This window comes from Boleophthalmus pectinirostris, unplaced genomic scaffold (assembly GCF_026225935.1).
Source record: "Boleophthalmus pectinirostris isolate CB_2022bp ecotype Guang Dong unplaced genomic scaffold, ASM2622593v1 HiC_scaffold_16, whole genome shotgun sequence".
NCBI classification, from domain to species: domain Eukaryota; kingdom Metazoa; phylum Chordata; class Actinopteri; order Gobiiformes; family Gobiidae; genus Boleophthalmus; species Boleophthalmus pectinirostris.
Window position 1 is genome coordinate 33,306,553 of NW_026571095.1, and position 18,766 is coordinate 33,325,318.

Consider the following 18,766-nt stretch of genomic DNA (forward strand, 5'->3'; position numbering starts at 1 on the left):
GAAAAGAACACAGAGAGGAACTAAAAAGAGAAGAACAGAGAGAGAGAGGAGGAGTGACGCGAGGGAAAGGAAAGGAATGGGAGAGAGAAAGATCAAATGAAAGAGAGAAGAACGAGAAAAAGAAACGAATACAGAGGAGAGAAAAAGATTAACAGAAAGAGAGAGAGGAGGAGTGACATCAAGGGAAGGAGAGGGAGAGAAAAAGAAAGGAACACGGAGAAATCAAAAAGAAAGGAACAGAGAGAGGGAGTAGTGGGAGTGGGAAGGATCAAATGAAAGAGAGAGAGGAGTGAAAGTGAGAGTGAAAAGAGAGGAAAAGAGAAAGAGAGAGAGAGGAGGAGGAGAAGTGATATCAAGGGACGGAGAGAGGAAGAGAAAGATCAAATGAAAAGACAGACAGGAGTGAGAGAAAGAAAGGAAGGAAGCGAGAGAGAGGAGGGCAAGACGAAGGGAGAAAGAGAACGAGAAAGAGAGGAGAGACACAGAGGACGGAGAGAAAAAGGAGGAAGAAAGAGAGAAAGAGGAGGAATAGATAAAGAAAAAGAGAGAGAGAGTGAGCGTGCACAGTATCAGGGCTCATATCCCACTCGGAGGAGGAGGCTGACTGCATTATTCCTGCGCTCAGAGCATTATCCCCCCCTCCCCACACACACACACACACACACGCACACGCACACACACACACACACACACACACACACACACACACACACACACACACACACGCACACACACACACACACACACACACACACACAGGGAGGGGAGGGGCCACGAGGCGGAGGGCCGATTAGCCGCCGCAAGCTTCCCGTTTCAAGGTCAAACGGAGCTTATACCTGGAGCACAGCTGCGGAGGAGAGATAGGGCCCCGACCGCACGCGACTCAAAGGGCCCCCGTGTTTTCTCTTTCAGGGGCCCCCCGAATCAAAGAGCCGAAGAGCCGAAGAGCCCCCGCGCACACGATACAGGAGACAGTTTTGGAGACGGCGATGTGAAAGGAACAGTTTCTTTAAAAGATGTGTTACCTTTTGTCGTCGTGAAAATGCCGCGCTCGCCCCAAAACAACACGTTAACATGATAAGTTTCGCTTCCAGTCTTACTCTCTGCGCAAAGTCACTCCCCCTTCAGAGCGCCATCGCCACACAATCAAGAGCTGGGTGTCGGTGTGCGCGTGTACCGTATTTTCCGGGCTATTAGACGCGCTCTTAAGCTTCTAACCCCATCGAAAAAACGACCGCGCGCCCCGCAATCCAGAGCGCCCTATAGGAGAGTTTCATTGTTGACAAAAGTGCGCGTTGCATGCTGGGAATTATTTTGGTCGGCGGCAAGAAACACTAATTCAACATGACGGACGGAGCGAGAAAGCACGTAAAGGGTATTGATCCCGGTTATTTATCCACTCTAACGGCAGAGGACCCAAGACCATTTGACCAGAAATTGGTCATAAGCATCGACGGACGACAAATCACCCTTTTCAACCCCGACAAAAGTTGGACCAAACCAAATTTCTGGTCAGAATCGCCAACTACCTGGACAAATATTCACTTGGGCGATATCCACAATGACTTGGTGGAAACTCCTGGGCCATTCACAGCAGAAAAGATGAAAACCTCCAAGAGTCTCGATGTGTTGTTGAACTTGTTGGAGTCCACGGTTTGTTAGGATCTTCTACGTTTGATCTGCGGATGTTTGAAAGTCATTTAATTCTCCGTTAGCGGTTCTTTTCACTCAGAATACGAAAAAGACATTTTCCTTCTCTCGTGCTTCTAATTGTGCATCCGATAATGCAGCAGGAATTTACCATTATCGGGGATAAATACGCGAGGTTACGCACTGAGTTTGACGCTACCGTGTTTCTCGCCTCCGACCAAAATATTTCCCAGCAGCAACGCGGGCTTTTAATAACAATGACGTCAGCTGAAACTCGCCTATACACGATACAGCTCTGACACGTGAGATTTTCTGTGCTCACAAAAATGAAGACAAAGCACAGAAACCGACTGAATGCTGCTCCTGATCTGCTGCTGCGCTCTCCTCCTGCACTCGGACTGGAACACACTACAAAAACACAGACAGGCCCAACTATCTCATTAGAAATGTTGAAATGTTAAGACATGTTCTGTATTTCTAATCTTTTTGTAATTGTAATTATTGACCATTTTGTTCCAATATTGCTGGTTCAATTGAATATTGAAAAGAAAAATAAATATTCTACATTTAATATCCCAAATAGGCGGCGTATGGATCCTTTTATTGCTGTTTTTCATTGTTTAAAATTTGAGTACCATATTTTCTGGGCTATTAGACGCGCTCTTAAGCCTCCAACCCCATCAAAAAACGACCGTGCGCCTCACAATCCAGAGCGTCCTATACACAAATCCACTCAGGTGTCCCAGCACGACTTCAGCAAACTACATAGACAGCGACCGCACAGCGAAAAACACCCACAGACACACTCATCACACCACACCGACGAGGAACGGAACGGAGGAACGAACCGAAAAAGCGAGTGCAATGTGCCACTTCAGCTCTTTATTTAATTTAACATTTCATTTCACTCATGTATGGTCACTTTATTTACGTTGGCCACCATTGCAACGAAAACACTGAAAAGTATTTGTCCTTTGGACGCATGCACACTCAACTTTATGTTGCAGTAACCGGGATACTGTTTGTGTTTCATGTTAACTTTGTACAAGAAGTGGTTTAACAAAGACTTTTAATATCGCAGACATGATTTAACCTTTATTTTCAATGAACTGTATCGAACTGATTTGAAATATATCAAATAGAATCGAAAGTGCACTGTGTCGAGACATGTATCGTATCGTGGCCTGTATATCAAGATATATATTGTACCATGGCCTATGTATTGAAGTATGTATCATATCGCGGCCTATGTATCAAGGTATGTATCGTACTATGGCCTATGTATCGAGATATGTATCGTATCGTGGCCTGTGTATCGAGGTATGTATCATACCATGACCTATGTATCGAGGTATGTATCGTATCGTGGCCTGTGTATCGAGGTATGTATCATACCATGACCTATGTATCGAGGTATGTATCGAATCGTGGCCTATGTATCGACATATGTATCGTACCATGGCCTATGTATCTAGGTATGTATCGTATCGTAGACTATGTATCAAGGTATGTATCGTACTATGGCCTATGTATCGAGATATGTATCGTATCGTAGCCTATGTATCGAGGTATGTATCATACCATGACCTATGTATCGAGGTATGTATCATGTACCATGACCTATGTATCGAGATATGTATCGTATATGTGGCCTGTGTATCGAGGTATGTGTATCATACCTATGACCTATGTATCTAGGTATGTATCGTATCGTGGCCTGTGTATCGAGGTATGTATCATACCATGGCCTATGTATCGAGGTATGTATCGTATCGTAGACTATGTATTGAGGTATGTATCGTACCATGGCCTATGTATCGAAGTATGTATCGTACCATGGCCTATGTATCGAGGTATGTATCGAGGTATGTATCTATGTATCGAGGTATGTATCATTTCGTGGCCTATGCATCGAGGTATGTATCGTACCATGGCCTATGTATCGAGGTATGTATCGAGGTATGTATCGTATTGTGGCCTGAAAGCCTTATAACATGGCAGAAAGGTCCAAAAAAATCGAATTTGCATACTCCCTCCTCTTTAAATAAGACACATCATGCTTTGGTCGGCTGCACAGTTAAAATGTACGACCACGTGGATCATTTTTAAATCGACTTCCTGAAAGAAACAAGGTCTCTGCGGTTGTACCTTCTCAGAGTTGTACAGAGCGTCACCGTAAACGTCATCACCGAAGTGCGTCATCTACAAAGTGGACCTCCGCCGGACCGGCCTGAGCAGTGTTTTTTTTTTTTTTTTTTTTTTTTCCATCTGTGCCAAAATGACTCCACGACGCTGCTGAACGTTTGAGAAAATCAAATCAAAGGACCAACGTACAGAGCGGTGAGGGTAAAAGCGGGGTAGGAGTAAGAAGAAGACGACTCAAAAATGCAAGAATGACCTGATCAAAATGAGATACAGGTCATTTAATTAGTATTTGTATTAGTATTTCATTATAGAAAACCATCAAACACATTATTTATTCAACTTAAAGTGTTGAAAATGCAGAATATTGTTGACGTATCTTCAAAGTCACGTATAAAGCAAAGTGTTACCTGTAAATATTCAAAGACTGTTTGAGACGAGATCAAACTACAACAATTTAAAAGGAGCCTACATGTAAAAAAAAAACAAAAAAAACATTCAGAACTAAGGTTATGGAGTTAATTTATGGAACAGTCTTGACAAAGATGTAAAAGAATCAAGTACAATGACAGTATTTGAAGGTTGTATAGAGGATTTTTTAAGGAAAGAGAATACAGCGACAGTCCTTTTTTCAAACGTTGCGCAGCTCCTTCAGTAGAAACATCTCCTCCCGCCTCCTTACTCTAGAAATCACGTTTGTTTACAACCAATGCGTGTTCAGAGTTAATGTTTAGAAATAATTTAGCGACCGACCCATTGTCTGCTTCATTCGCGCAATCGCTGGAAGGGATCTCCAAGAATCACCTCAGTTTGTCTTCGCTCCTTTTCCTCTTCTCTTCGTCTTTCAGCGACCTCAAAAACGGACTTTCTTTTTGCGGCGAACCCGTCGTGGATTCTCGTCCGCCGTCGCGACAAACTTCGTGCAAACTGCGAGGAAGTTACAGTTTAAAAAATCCTCTAAGAACCGCTGTATAAACCACATAATCCCCGCGCATTGTGAGTAGTTACACTAGAAACGTAGGGAGTTTGATTGACAACCTAACAGCCAATAGAAAATGAGGTAGTCTCGTTTTCTATTGGCTGATGTTTATCTGGTGTCACTACATCCACAGCTGATGGATTTTCATTCTTTTTTTTTTTTTTTGGTCATCATAATTACAAGGCTGCTGCGTCTCTGTAATGGTATTTGAAACTTTCATTGACAATTTGAAACAAAAACAAAAATCCTCCATACAACCTTTTAATAAACACTTACAATCCAGCGCAATGTGTATGTACGAAAAATGAAGATTGTCAAGATTTCTGTTTGCGATTGATTAATAATTGTGACTGAACTGAAATGTGCTGATTTGAGATGTTTTAAAGTAAATATCAGTGTTGATGTTTTGTCTGGAAAAGGGAAAAGGCGGCAGAGAACGTAAGACGACTTTTCTTCTTTCTGCTCATTTTCGTTCATTTCTTGTATGTTTGATGTTGTGACACTGCTGAAGTCTTTTTACACTTTAAGAATGAAATAAATAAACATATAAATGAATAAATATTTGAGGAAATGTGTCTTGCCCCAGTACAGATGATTTGCATAAGCAGCTCTTGAGGTCAAAATCAGTCGGATCATAAAGTGTTTTACTCTCCAAGAATCGGGATGTGAGCGTTGGGAAGCGACTTGTTACTAACTTTACGATCACAGTAAACTTCGCTCTGGTCTCTGAAAGTTGTGAACGGGTATAAAAAGAGAACAAATATAAAATAGTCACAACTTAAATGTCAAACCGGAGCGACTGGCGACGGTAAAAACAAACAAACTGCACAGGCTCATGAAATCTGCAGTACTGTCCTAGAGTGACCTGAGACATGAGGGACCAGGACTGAACCAGGACTGGACCAGGACTGGACAAGGACTGGACCAGGACTGGACCAGGACTGGACAAGGACTGGACCAGGACTGGACCAGGACTGAACCAGGACTGAGTACCACAGAGCTCCGTGCCCCATGAAGCTAAATACGGCCATCTCCCGACACCCTCTCTCTCGCTCTCAAGTCCAAAATTAGTCCTGTTTTAGTCCTGGTTCAGTCCTGGTTTAGTCCTACTTTAGATCTGATTTAGACCTGATTTAAACCTGGTTTAGTCCTGTTTTAGTCCTGGTTTACTCCCTGGTTCAGTCCTGTTTTAGTCCTTATTTAGTCCTGGTTTTGTCCTTGTTCAGTTCTGGTTTAGACCTGGTTTAGTCCTGGTTTAGCCATAGTTTAGTCCTACTTTAGTCCTGGTTTAGTCCTTGTTCAGATCTGATTTAGACCTGGTTTAGTCCTGTTTTAGTCCTGATTTAGTCCTGTTTTGGTCCTGATTGAGTCCTGGTTTAGTCCTGGTTTAATCCTTTTTTAGTCCTGGTTTTGGCCTTGTTCAGTTTTGGTTTAGTCCCGGTTTAGTCCTGGTTTAGTCCTTATTCAGTCCTGGTTTAGTCCTGGTTTAGTCCTCCTGGTTTTGTCCTGGTTCAGACCTGGTTTAGTCCTGTTTTAGTCCTGATTTAGTCCTGTTTTGGTCCTGATTGAGTCCTGGTTTAGTCCCGGTTTAGTCCTGGTTTACTCCTTATTCAGTCCTGGTTTAGTCCTGGTTTAGTCCTCCTGGTTTTGTCCTGGTTCAGACCTGGTTTAGTCCTGGTTTAGTTCTGGTTTAGTCCTTGTTCAATTCTGGTTTACTTCTAGTTTAGTTCCTGGTTTAGTCCTAGTTTAAACCTGGTTTAGTCCTAGTTTAGTCCTGGTTCATGTGTTGTAGTATGATTTATGTTCTGTAGGTGATTATAGACAGCGTTAATATTAATAACATAATTTTGAGTTTAAAAAAAACATCAAATATTACAGATTTTTCCTGGGCTGGTGCCTTTATATTTGTACTGAAACTGGCTTTTTTTTTTAGTTTTTTGAATAAGCCACAGTCTGTACAGGATTTTGAACCATGAGTGAAGAACCGCTGAGAGACTGAACTTTGACAGAGAAACATCTGCCTCGCCGTCTGCGCCTTCACGAACGTCCGCTTTTACGACAGACTTGGAGGAACAGATAAACATATTGTCGATGTGTCGTAGCCGTCGCAGTAGTAGAAGTATCTCTTACAGAAGTGTGAGATTTGAGCCCGCAGCCGTCCTCCGTGTGTAATACAGAGTCATGTGATCCTCGCTGTTTACAGGCAACCTCATCCGAACGTCAATAACCCCGCGACTATCACCTCTCTGTCAATACACACCCGAGCTCCGTCTGACCCGGGCATCGAAGTGAGTTTTAAATTCTTTTCTCGTATTTTTCGGACTATAACTCGCACTTTCTTTCATGGTTTGGGTGTTTCCTGTGACTTATACTCCGGTGCGATTTACACAGTGTTGGGAAGGTGACTTCTAAAATGTATTCTCCTACAGATTACAGATTACATACCCCAGAATGTAGTTTGTAACGGAATCCATTAAATTATTTTGGTGAGTAATGTAATCTGAATACTTTGGATTACTTGATTTGCTGTGGAGAAGCAAAGACGAGGAAATCGTAACATAAGATGTTTTGTCTGCTAAAGAAAATAAAAAGCCCAGACTTTACTGAACCGTATTAAAAATATTATTGATAGAAGAGGAGAAGACACGTCCACGCTGCATGGTTTAGTCCTGTTAAATCCTGGTTTAGTCCTGGTTTAGATCTAGTTTGGTCCTGGTTTAGTTCTAGTTTGGCCTGGTTTTAGTCCTGTTTTAGTCCTGGTTTTAGACCTGGTTTAGATCTAGTTTAGACCTGGTTTTAGTCCTGCTTTAGTTCTGGTTTAGACCTGGTTTTAGACCTGGTTTGGTCCTGGTTTAGATCTAGTTTAGACCTGGTTTTAGTCCTGGTTTAGATCTAGTTTAGACCTGGTTTTAGTCCTGTTTTAGTTCTGATTTTGTCCTGGTTTAGTCCTGGTTTTAGTCCTGATTTTAGACCTGGTTTAGTTTGTGGCAATGAGTGGAATTACCGAAAAAAAAAAAAAGGAAAAAAAAAGGAGATATAGCCCAAAATGTGAAAACAGGAAAATACCGCCATGTAATCCATTTATTTCAACAAAGTAACTGTAATCCAATTACCACTCACTGAAACAGTAACTGTAACTGAATACAGTTACTCATAATTTGTACTCTGATTACGTAACTCTGGTACATGTAATCTGTTACTCCCCAACAATGGACTTATATATTAAAATGTTTCAGTGAAGAGGTGAGAGGTTCTAGTCTTGTGTGTGAGTATCTGCTGCTCCTGTTCCTCCTGTACCACTGTCACTTGGCTCTACTGCGCATGTCTCCTGCAGAAGGAGCCTCTGTCCTGTCTGTATCATGTCAGTCGATCGCACCATTACTTCTGCACCACTGAACAATTTAAAATGTAAACAAACTTATAAAGACGATTGAGAAGACTGAACACAAATGAACCCAAAAAGAAAATCAGATTTTGCAGATTACAAACTGCAAGTCGTGAAATCTGCAGCTGAAAACGATAATCGAGCAGCAGAAAGAAAGTTTGGATGGACAAAGTCTGGACTTCAGCGACACCAAAACCATCCTGTCGGGATTCAGAAAGACCCGAATAATTCTAACTGAAACTGATGCCGAGTCTGACGACAGCGACGCAGAAGAGGAAGTGTCGCTCTGTTTACCTCTAGAGGTCGAGGCCGAGTTGTTCAGAAGTGACACCGAGGATGAAGAATTGAATGGATTTAGTGATTTGGAGTGAGATGGAGAGTTTGGTAAACTTGTTCTGTTCTGTTGAACCAGTCCTGATCTAGTCTTTTCAACTAAACCAGGACTAAACCAAGACTAAACCAGGACTAAATCAGGACTAAACTAGGATGAAACCAGGACAAAACCAGGGCTAAACCAAGACTAAACTAGGACTTAACCAAGACTAACCCAAGACTAAAACAGGACAAAACTAAGACTAAACCAAGACTAAAGCAGGACTAAACTAGAACGAAAGCAGGACTAAACCAAGTCTAAACCAAGACTAAACCAAGATTAAACTAGGATGAAACCGAGACTAAACTAGGATTAAACTGGGACTAAACCAAGACTAAACCAGGAGTAAACCAAGACTAAATCAAGACTAAACCAAGACTAAACTAAGACTAAACCAGGACTAAACCAAAACTAAACTAGGACTAAATCAAGATTAAACCAGGAATTAACCAAGACTAAACTAGGACTAAACCAAAACAAAGAAAAGGCAAAATAAGAAATAAACTATAACCAAAGTGACCACCACCCAACCTACCCGACTAGAGCAGAACTAAACCAGGACTACAGCAGAACTAAACCCGGTCTGTATCAGATTTGGTCGAGTCTCTTTGCCCTCTGAGTGTCTGTCTGACCTCGGTCACCAGACTCTCCCTCTCTCTCTCTTTCAATATTTAATTAAGTCTGCTCTTTTCACAGGCTTTTGGAGCTCTTAGCACCGACCCACCCTCCTCCTCTTCCTCCTCTTCCTCTCCTCTCTGTCCCTCCTTTCTCGCTCTTTCTCCTTTTCCTTTTCTCTTTTTTTTTCTCACTCCTCGCTCTGTCTGTTTCTCCTCTCACCTCCCTCCTCTTCTCTCTCTTTTTCTTTTCGTCGTCTTCTCCGGACAGCCTCTCCCTCCCTCTTCCACCTCTCTCTTCTTTTTCTTCCTCTCTCTTCTCTCTCCGTGTGCACCCTGATATTAGCGGTTGATGCCAGTGTGGGCGTGGCAGAGATGTGTTGTGCCCAGCTGAGTGTGGGTGCGGGCAGGGATGAAACGAGCCAGCTTTTTATTTTATATTTTTTTTATTTTTTCGTTTTGTAAAAGAGAAATTGTCCTCTGCATTTCAGCCAGCCTTTCAGACGCAGTAGGTAAAACATATAGATTATTTAACTTTAAATAGTCGATGCTCGATGTTAACCGATACCAATTACACATTTATTTCTTTATTACACAAGAGAATAGTGTCTGAGCTGCTTTGTATGAATAAAAAGTCAAACACTATGAGATTTTCTAGGTCAAAATCAGCCTGTAAAGAGTCTTGTTACATCCAAGCCCGACCACTGATGTATCGCTGTGGGTGGAGGTGCGTTGTGCCCAGCAGACAGCTTGCGCGCAGGGCGGTGCAGGCGGGGTGTCTTGGTCCAAATAATATCCAAGTCTAAGTAAGTCTGAGTCTAAGAGGTGGAGGTTTGTGGTGGCCAGCAGACGGCTCATGAGAGAGGCCGAGTGTGGGCTTAAGTGTAGGTGTGAGTGAAGGTGTGGGTTTGTTGTGCCCTGCAGACAGTCCGTGTGAGTGTGTGTGGGCGTGGGCGTAGATGTGAGTGTGGGTGTGAGCTCAGGTGTGGGTGTGGACCGTTATTGTGCCCGGCAGACAGCTTGTGTGAGCGTAGGCATGGACGTGGGAGAGGGCGCGAGTGCGGGCGTGAGTGTGGGTCGTGGACGTGAGTCGTGGATGCGGGTGTGGGTCGTGAGTGTGGACATGGGTGTGGATGGGGGCATAGTGGGTGGAGGTTTATCGTGCCCAGCATAGAGGTCATGAGAGGGGCTGAGTGTGGGTGAAGATGTGAGTGTGGGCGTAGCGAGTGTGGGCGTAGCGAGTGTGGGCATAGTGGCTGTGGGCGTAGATGTGAGTGTGGGCATAGATGTGAGTGTGGGCGTAGATGTGAGTGTGGGCGTAGATGTGAGTGTGGGCGTAGATGTGAGTGTGGGTGTAGATGTGAGTGTGGACATAGTGGCTGTGGGTGTAGATGTGAGTGTGGGCGTAGATGTGAGTGTGGGCGTAGATGTGAGTGTGGGCGTAGATGTGAGTGTGGGTGTAGATGTGAGTGTGGGCGTAGATGTGAGTGTGGGTGTAGATGTGAGTGTGGGCGTAGATGTGAGTGTGGGCGTAGATAAGAGTGTGGGTGTAGATGTGAGTGTGGGCGTAGATGTGAGTGTGGGCATAGTGGCTGTGGGCGTAGATGTGAGTGTGGGCATAGATGTGAGTGTGGGCGTAGATGTGAGTGTGGGCACAGTGGCTGTGGGCGTAGATGTGAGTGTGGGCATAGATGTGAGTGTGGGCATAGTGGCTGTGGGCGTAGATGTGAGTGTGGGCGTAGATGTGAGTGTGGGCGTAGATGTGAGTGTGGGCATAGTGGCTGTGGGCGTAGATGTGAGTGTGGGCACAGTGGCTGTGGGCGTAGATGTGAGTGTGGGCATAGTGGCTGTGGGCGTAGATGTGAGTGTGGGCGTAGATGTGAGTGTGGGCGTAGATGTGTGTGGCGTATGTGAGTGTGGGCACAGTGGCTGTGGGCGTAGATGTGAGTGTGGGCGTAGATGTGAGTGTGTGGGCATAGTGGCTGTGGGCGTAGATGTGAGTGTGGGCGTAGATGTGAGTGTGGGCGTAGATGTGGGTGTGGGCATAGATGTGAGTGTGGGCGTAGATGTGAGTGTGGGCGTAGATGTGAGTGTGGGCACAGTGGCTGTGGGCGTAGATGTGAGTGTGGGCGTAGATGTGAGTGTGGGCATAGTGGCTGTGGGCGTAGATGTGAGTGTGGGCATACATGTAGGCACAGACATAGTAGATGTGAGTGTGGGCATACATGTAGGCACAGGCATAGTAGATGTGAGTGTGGGCGTAGATGTGAGTGTGGGCGTAGATGTGAGTGTGGGCATACATGTGCACAGACATAGTAGATGTGAGTGTGGGCATACATGTAGGCACAGACATAGTAGATGTGAGTGTGGGCATACATGTAGGCACAGGCATAGTAGATGTGAGTGTGGCATACATGTAGGCACAGGCATAGTAGATGTGAGTGTGAGCATACATGTAGGCACAGGCATAGTAGATGTGAGTGTGGGCATAGCGGCTGTGGGCGTAAATATGAGTGTGTGGGCGCAGTGGGTGTGGGCGTAGTGAGTGTGGGCGTGGGTTTGGCGTGAGTGTATGTGTAGATGTGGGTGTGGGCATGGGCATACTGGGTGCAGTGGATGGAGGTTTATTGTGCTCAGCAGACAGCTCATGAAAGTTTCTGGATGTGAGTGTGGGTGTGGGTGCAGTGGGTGGGAGTTTTATCGAGCCCAGCAGACGGCTCCTGAGAGGGTCTGAGTGCTCCAGGCTGCTGCCCGTCTCTCCGACTCTCTGACCCACAGCTCGTCTCTCCGAGGGAACGTGCTCAGGAGGTCTCGTCACGCTGAGTCTGGAGGCTGTCATCTCTGTGAAACATCTCTGTCGACGGGCTTTTACGGCCTTTCAGCTGCTCAGAACCGCCGCTTCACCGTCACAAACTGTCAAAGGAGACGGCTAAAAATTCTGTCAGAGAGTTTCAAAAGCTTGTTCTTGAGAGTTCGCAATGAGCTGAAAAGTGAAGAGGGCTCCGGCTTGCGTTAAGGTCGTCAAAAGTATCAAAAAGACTAAAACTCATATTGAAACTAGATCCTCATTTGTGCAGGTATTGAAACTAAAAAAGTCCATTTGACGGGACAGAAATGAACCTTTAGAATGATCTTGCACTGTATCAGAACAAGTATAAGAAAATAAGTATTACATCCCATCAGTCTTGGGAAGGTGACTTTTAAAATGTATTTTCCCCTACAGATTACTGATTACATACCCCAAAATGTAGTTTGTAACATAATCCATTAAATTACTTAAAGTGAGTAACGTTATCTGAATACTTTGGATTACTTGATTTGCTGTAGAGAAGCAAAGACGAGGATATCGCAACATGAGATGTTTTATCTGCTAAAAGAAAATGAAAAGCCCAGACTTTACTGAACCAAATTAAAAATATTATTGATAGAAGACGAGGAGACACGTTAAATCCTGTTTTAGACCTGGTTTAGATCTAGCTTAGACCTATCTTAGACCTAGTTTTAGTCCTGTTTTAGATCTGGGTTAGACCTGGTTTTAGACTTGTTTTAGATGTAAATAATATAAATGTTCCTATATGAACTGCTGACCTCTTACACTTCAATTAAAAAAAAAAAAGACATTGTGGAATTTGGCAGATTTGTGTTTGCAGTTTTCAGTTTTAGGGGGTTATTTTTTCTTGAACATATATCAAGATATATATCGTATATCGAGATATAGCTAAATATATCGAGATATATTTTTTTATCCATATCGCCCAGCCCTAAGACGCACTGTCATTAAATGGTCTACGTAAAATAAACCCAACAGTTGGATGGGTCAGTGGTTTTGTTTGTTTGTCGCGTTCACGGTGACTCTGGGCTTTGTTCAGTTGTGGCGTGTAGGGAGGGTGCTGTCTGGGACCAACGGATTGTCGGCGTGTTCGCGGTGACTCGGTTGTTCAGTCGTGTCTAGAAGTGGCACGTTGCGCTCGCTTTTTTCGGTTCGTTCCTCCGTTCCGTTCCTCGTCGGCGTGGAGTGATGAGTGTGTCTGTGGGTGTTTTTCGCCGCGCGGTCGCTGTCTGCCCCGTGTGTGTTTGCGTGTTCTGCGGGTGGTGCGGCTTTGTAGTTTACTGAAGTGTGGATTCGTGTACAGGGCGCTCTGGATTGCGGGGCGCGCGGCCATTTTGTGATGGGGTTGGAGGCTGAAGAGCGCTTCCTATGGTGCGGAAAATACGGTACATACGCCACAACCAAACAGCAGCGATTGGTTAAATAAAAAAAAGCACCCGCCTAACGTCAAGCGAACGAATCCTAATGCTTTCTACGGAGTGAAACTGACTGATGAATCAGGCTAGGAAGAGACCAAATCAGGTTTGCGGATGCGAGCCTTCTCACAGTGAGGACATAAGCATTTGTTGCACTAAAAAACACACACACAGAACATACTTATCTGTTTTAGGACGAAACGTTACGTACTGGGACCGTAAGTGTCGTTTGTTTGAAGTAGATCACACTGTTTCATGATTATTTTGCATATTTGAAAATTTGTTTTAACATTTCAAATCGCACAGAAACATGGAGGAGTTCATTAGTCTTAACATCTTTCCCACAGGACAATGCACGAGCACTCAAGACACGGACCACTGACCACAGCCGAGCTAAAGCTGAAGAGAAAGATTATGGCTTTAGACACTTTCAGCACAACCCGTCTCCTTAAAAATCAAACCAAACCTTGAGTCTCTGCCAAATCTGCCCCTGCCACATGAGCCTCGGTGCTTTCTTTAGAAGCTGACCTCTGCGGACGGGAGCGATCGTGTGTTTTGGAGGCTGCGTGCGATTGGCGGCGGGAGGCATTGAAGCCGTCCTTTTGGTCCCTGGCGACTGTTGCTATGGACACGACTCTTTGTAAAAGCTTTCATTTGAGGCGAGACGCGGCAGCAAAGGCGCAGGAGGGACTCTCGCTGAGGATCTGGACTTAGACTTGGAACAAACGGTTACACAAGCAGCAGCGCGGCCAACAGGGGGCGCTGCACACTGAGGGAGGGCGGTGATATGTTGTAGACTCTCTAAAGGTTTGAGAATGATCTAAAATGAGGACTGTTGCCATAGTAATTAACCACAACTGTTCCAATGAGTGTCTAGTTTTGTAGTTTTAGTAAGATTTTCCAAACTTTTGACAACTATAATGTCCTTTGTTGACTTTAAAGGAACTGTATGTACGATTTTTTATTTTAATTTTATTCAACTAAAGCCCGGCGCACACTACAGGATTTTTTTTGGTCTTGAATGATTTTTAAAAGTGCAACAAAGAGCACAGACTAGAGATGTAACAATAACCGAAACATTGTTGTATCGTATCATCAAAAGTCTAACAATAATACCGTTCCTTTGCTTAAATGCATTTTTTATAGTAGCAACAGCTCGTAAACATCGGGAACTACATATCCCATGATTCATTTCAGCACAGACAACATGAAGTTATATGTTCTTTACTTGAATTCTTGGGATTATGACATAATAATTCACACCAAAATCTTGTCAAGGTATTTTAAAAGCAAAAAAGTGTTCCTGTCTACAGTAAAACCACTCACTTTGAGACTCATAATGTTCAAAAAGTTCTGAGCTCTGCACTTCTAGTTTAGATACAAGTCAAAACTGTGTTATTATTATTTGTGAAATGTGGTGCAGTACTTCAGATACAGGATTTTTAAAGGATAAAAGGTTGGCGATAAAGAAGAGTCACTATCCAAATCTGCAGCTTCACCTCGATCCGTGAGCTGTGTGGATATAAACAGACAAACCTGCGGAACTACTCTCACCTTTTTACTTTTAAATAACACTTCAAACTGAATTAACTGCACTGTTTTGTGGACTGAGTGTCATTATTTGCAGAGGACAATTCCTTTGGATAATGTGGATGAGATGTTGGACTTTAAATTGACCACTTTACAAGAGATGAGGAATAAATTTGCCTCATTATTTTTGCTATGACCCGTTATTCACTGTTATTGTAGTGTTGCTGATGTTTGGTGGTTTGATCTGACAGAGCAGCTCAGAGTCAGACACACACACACGAGAAGCGCAGCAGCTTCAAAATCGTACACGAAGGCCCCGTCCACACTAGTACGTATTCGAGTCCATGGGATTACTGTGAACGAACACTGCATCCGCAACGAAAACGGCTCCGGAGACGGAACGATCTGGTGCCGACAGCTCCCACGAATTCATCTGAGTACAGATCTGATCCAGCACTGTGTGGACGCCTGAAAACACTGATACGCTGATGTAGAAGCTCCAGTCTCGTCCTTATTGGGCCACTGTGATTTGCACCTTCCTGATTCGCTGGGTTCGTGACATTGGTCATGTGACACTATTGCAGAAAACAGCTTAAACAAACCAGAGACAAACGGGAAACATCTTCCTCAGCTTGAAATCGGCTGCTGCAACTTCAGACACGGTTAGCAGAACATATTCCACTGAGTCGTGTCCTTTAGTCTGACAGAAGCTGAACCACATCAGAGCACAAGGAAAGAGCTGTTTTTTGAGCTTTGAGTTTATGCAAATTAGCCATGTGGTTTTAAGTTTCATTTCTGTCAAACGTAAACAAATACATGCAAAACTGTGTGGATAGGGAAGGCTTGAGGACACAGAAACAACGTGTCTGGACACAAATAGTTTCCGATATGATGATTCGTTTCAGTGTAAACATAACCGAAGACACAAAGTTGGGTCACGCCTCCTCAAATTTGGGGAGAAATGGGGCAAATCGCAGCTAAAATCGGTCAAATTCTCCTGTAGTTTGTGGCAGCCTTTCCTGAAAACTTTACAAAACCAACCTGTGTAAAAGGTAAACATGCTCAAATCAAATATAGCCTTTACTGATACTGATTTCATTACAAAAACATGAGAAATTTTAGTTCTCAAGTCGATTATCCAATCAGAAAACAGGATGAACCTCACGTGACTCTTTCAAGTCGATCCCACCAGGCCAAGTTACAGTTCAGATCTGGGATTCTCGACTCTTTCTCTTTATTTTTTTGAGTCAGTTGTGCATAACGTAGGACCTTTAAGCAGCACGTCTTCTCTATTTCCCTCGTAACTCGACAGATGCGGCGGATGACAAACTGGGGATGACACACGGACACAGACTGGACCACAACAAAAAAATATTGTAGCTAAAAAATCTGCAATGTTTTCTTTTTTTTTTTTCTTCTTCTTCTTCTTTTTACACCGTTCCATGAAAAGGCGTGCATATTGGCCCATGTCGGTAGTGTTATTGTGACAGGCTCTCTCACACTGAATATTTGTCACTGAGGAACGGGCCAAATAAACATGAGCACTCAAGTGTTGGTAGTGCAGGAGCTGAGAGTGCAGGCCTGGTGAATGGGACATATGTGAGGGAGGGAGAGGGGGAAAGAAAGAGAAAGAAAGAGAAAGATAGAGGGAAGTGGAGGTGGACAGCTCCTGGTGCTGAAACGGCACTACAGGAGTTTATCCCGAAACTTAACACGCACTAAGGCCCCAAATTTAAAGTTAATATAAACAAAACAAAAAGAACAAGCTGATATATCCTGTTATAAATGGTAATAAACATAAAAACAAACCAAAAATATAACAGAAATAATAGTTTGTGATGGCAATTCTGAAAACTCGCCTGTCAATCAACTAAGGATGACAAAGACTGACCAACAGGAGGAAAGTGGATCTTAGGACGAGCTGGTGTCTCAAAGTGGTCAAAGTTGTTGTTGTGTCCTTAAGCCAGACACTTTGCCTACTATAAATGTGGTGTGTGTGAGTATTCAAAGGGGTCAGAAGGGCTGATGGTGCGATTGGCAGCCTTGCTTTTTTTTGTGTGTGTGTTATCGCAATTTCATGCTGCAGACTTGCCTCAGTATTGCTGTGGTCTCTTTTTGGTATTAAACAGCATGTATTTATGCGCTAAATAATCGTTTGTGTCAGCAGAAAAATAATATGACGTGTGTGTGGACTTGCTTTGGAGACTGAGTTGGAAAAAGTTGGATTTTATGACACTGCATGACTGAAACTGATATCAGCTAAAACATATCAAAAACTTTATTAAACCCAAAGGGCGATTCAGTTCTCTGGTTGCTCATAAACCATAATTAACATAAATATTTCATACTACTGGCTGCGACCCAGACTAAAAGTGCATTTTAAAACATTGGAAATTGGAAAACTGGGTTAAGGAGCTTTTGCCCAACTGCACTCCTGAAAAAAAATGCTCTACTCTGTTAGTGGGAGGCAACAGGACTTTGATCAGGTGTGAGGGGCTTTTATGGACATTATGGTGGGATTGATTTAGAGATTTTAACATTTAAAATACAACTACATAAACCATGATCCTTTGCGCTACATCACCTGATTCACAGTTTGCTTTCCACACTTGCATTAACAACAGCAATCTATGGATAAAGAGGAAAGCAGAACAGACACACTGCATGCCCCCCCCCCCCCGTGATACCCCCCGTGATGCCCCCCCTGTGATGCCCCCCGTGATGCCCCGCATGATGCCCCTGCTGCTTTTAAGCCGAGATGCATTTTAGTTTGCCTAAGACTATGACCGCTGAAGAAGATAAGGAGACAGGGGTAGTCCTTTTATAACACCGTGAGCCCTTCTATAAAAAAATTGAGCCCTTCTATAACAACATGAGTCCTTCTATAACAACATGAGTCCTTCTATAACACCATGAGTCCTTCTATAACACCATGAGTCTTTCTATAACACCATGAGTCTTTCTATAACAACATAAGTCCTTCTATAACACTATGAGTCCTTCTATAAAACACCATGAGTCCTTCTATAACACCGTGAGTCCTTCTACAACACCGTGAGTCCTTCTATAACACCGTGAGTCTTCTAACACCTATAACACCGAGTCCTTCTATCCTTCTATAACACACCTGAGTCCTTTTATACCGTGAGTCCTTCATAAATATAACACCGTGAGTCCTTCTATCTTCTGAGTCCTTCTATAACACCGTGAGTCCTTCTATAACACGTGAGTCCTTCTATAACACCATGAGTCCTTCTATAACACCGTGAGTCCTTCTATAAACACCGTGAGTCCTTCTATAACACCGTGACCTTCTATAACACCGTGAGTCCTTCTATAACACCTGAGTCCTTTTATAACACCGTAGTCCTTCTAACACCGTGAGTCTTATAAACACCGTGAGTCCTTCTATAACACCGTGAGTCCTTCTATAACACCGTGAGTCTTTCTATAACAACATGAGTCCTTCTACCTGAGTCCTTCTATAACACCGTGAGTCCTTCTATAACACCGTGAGTCCTTCTATAACACCGTGAGTCCTTCTATAACACCGTGAGTCCTTCTATAACACCGTGAGTCCTTCTACAACACCGTGAGTCCTTCTATAACACCGTGAGTCCTTCTATAACACCGTGAGTCCTTCTACAACACCGTGAGTCCTTCTATAACACCGTGAGTCCTTCTATAACACCGTGAGTCCTTCTATAACACCGTGAGTCCTTCTATAACACCGTGAGTCCTTCTATAACACCATGAGTCCTTCGCGAGTCCTTCTGTAAAACACTGCAAGTGTTTCCACAATATTGCACATAAATACTGTACCGTGAGGCTCATACCGCAATAATATG

The 18,766-nt window shown here is 43.6% G+C and overlaps 1 protein-coding gene across 1 annotated transcript in view; it reads right to left on the reverse strand.

Annotated features, from left to right (window-relative positions):
- Nucleotides 1-18,766, reverse strand: part of adcy8 (adenylate cyclase 8 (brain)) — a 150,147-nt gene that overhangs the window by 121,659 nt on the left and 9,722 nt on the right.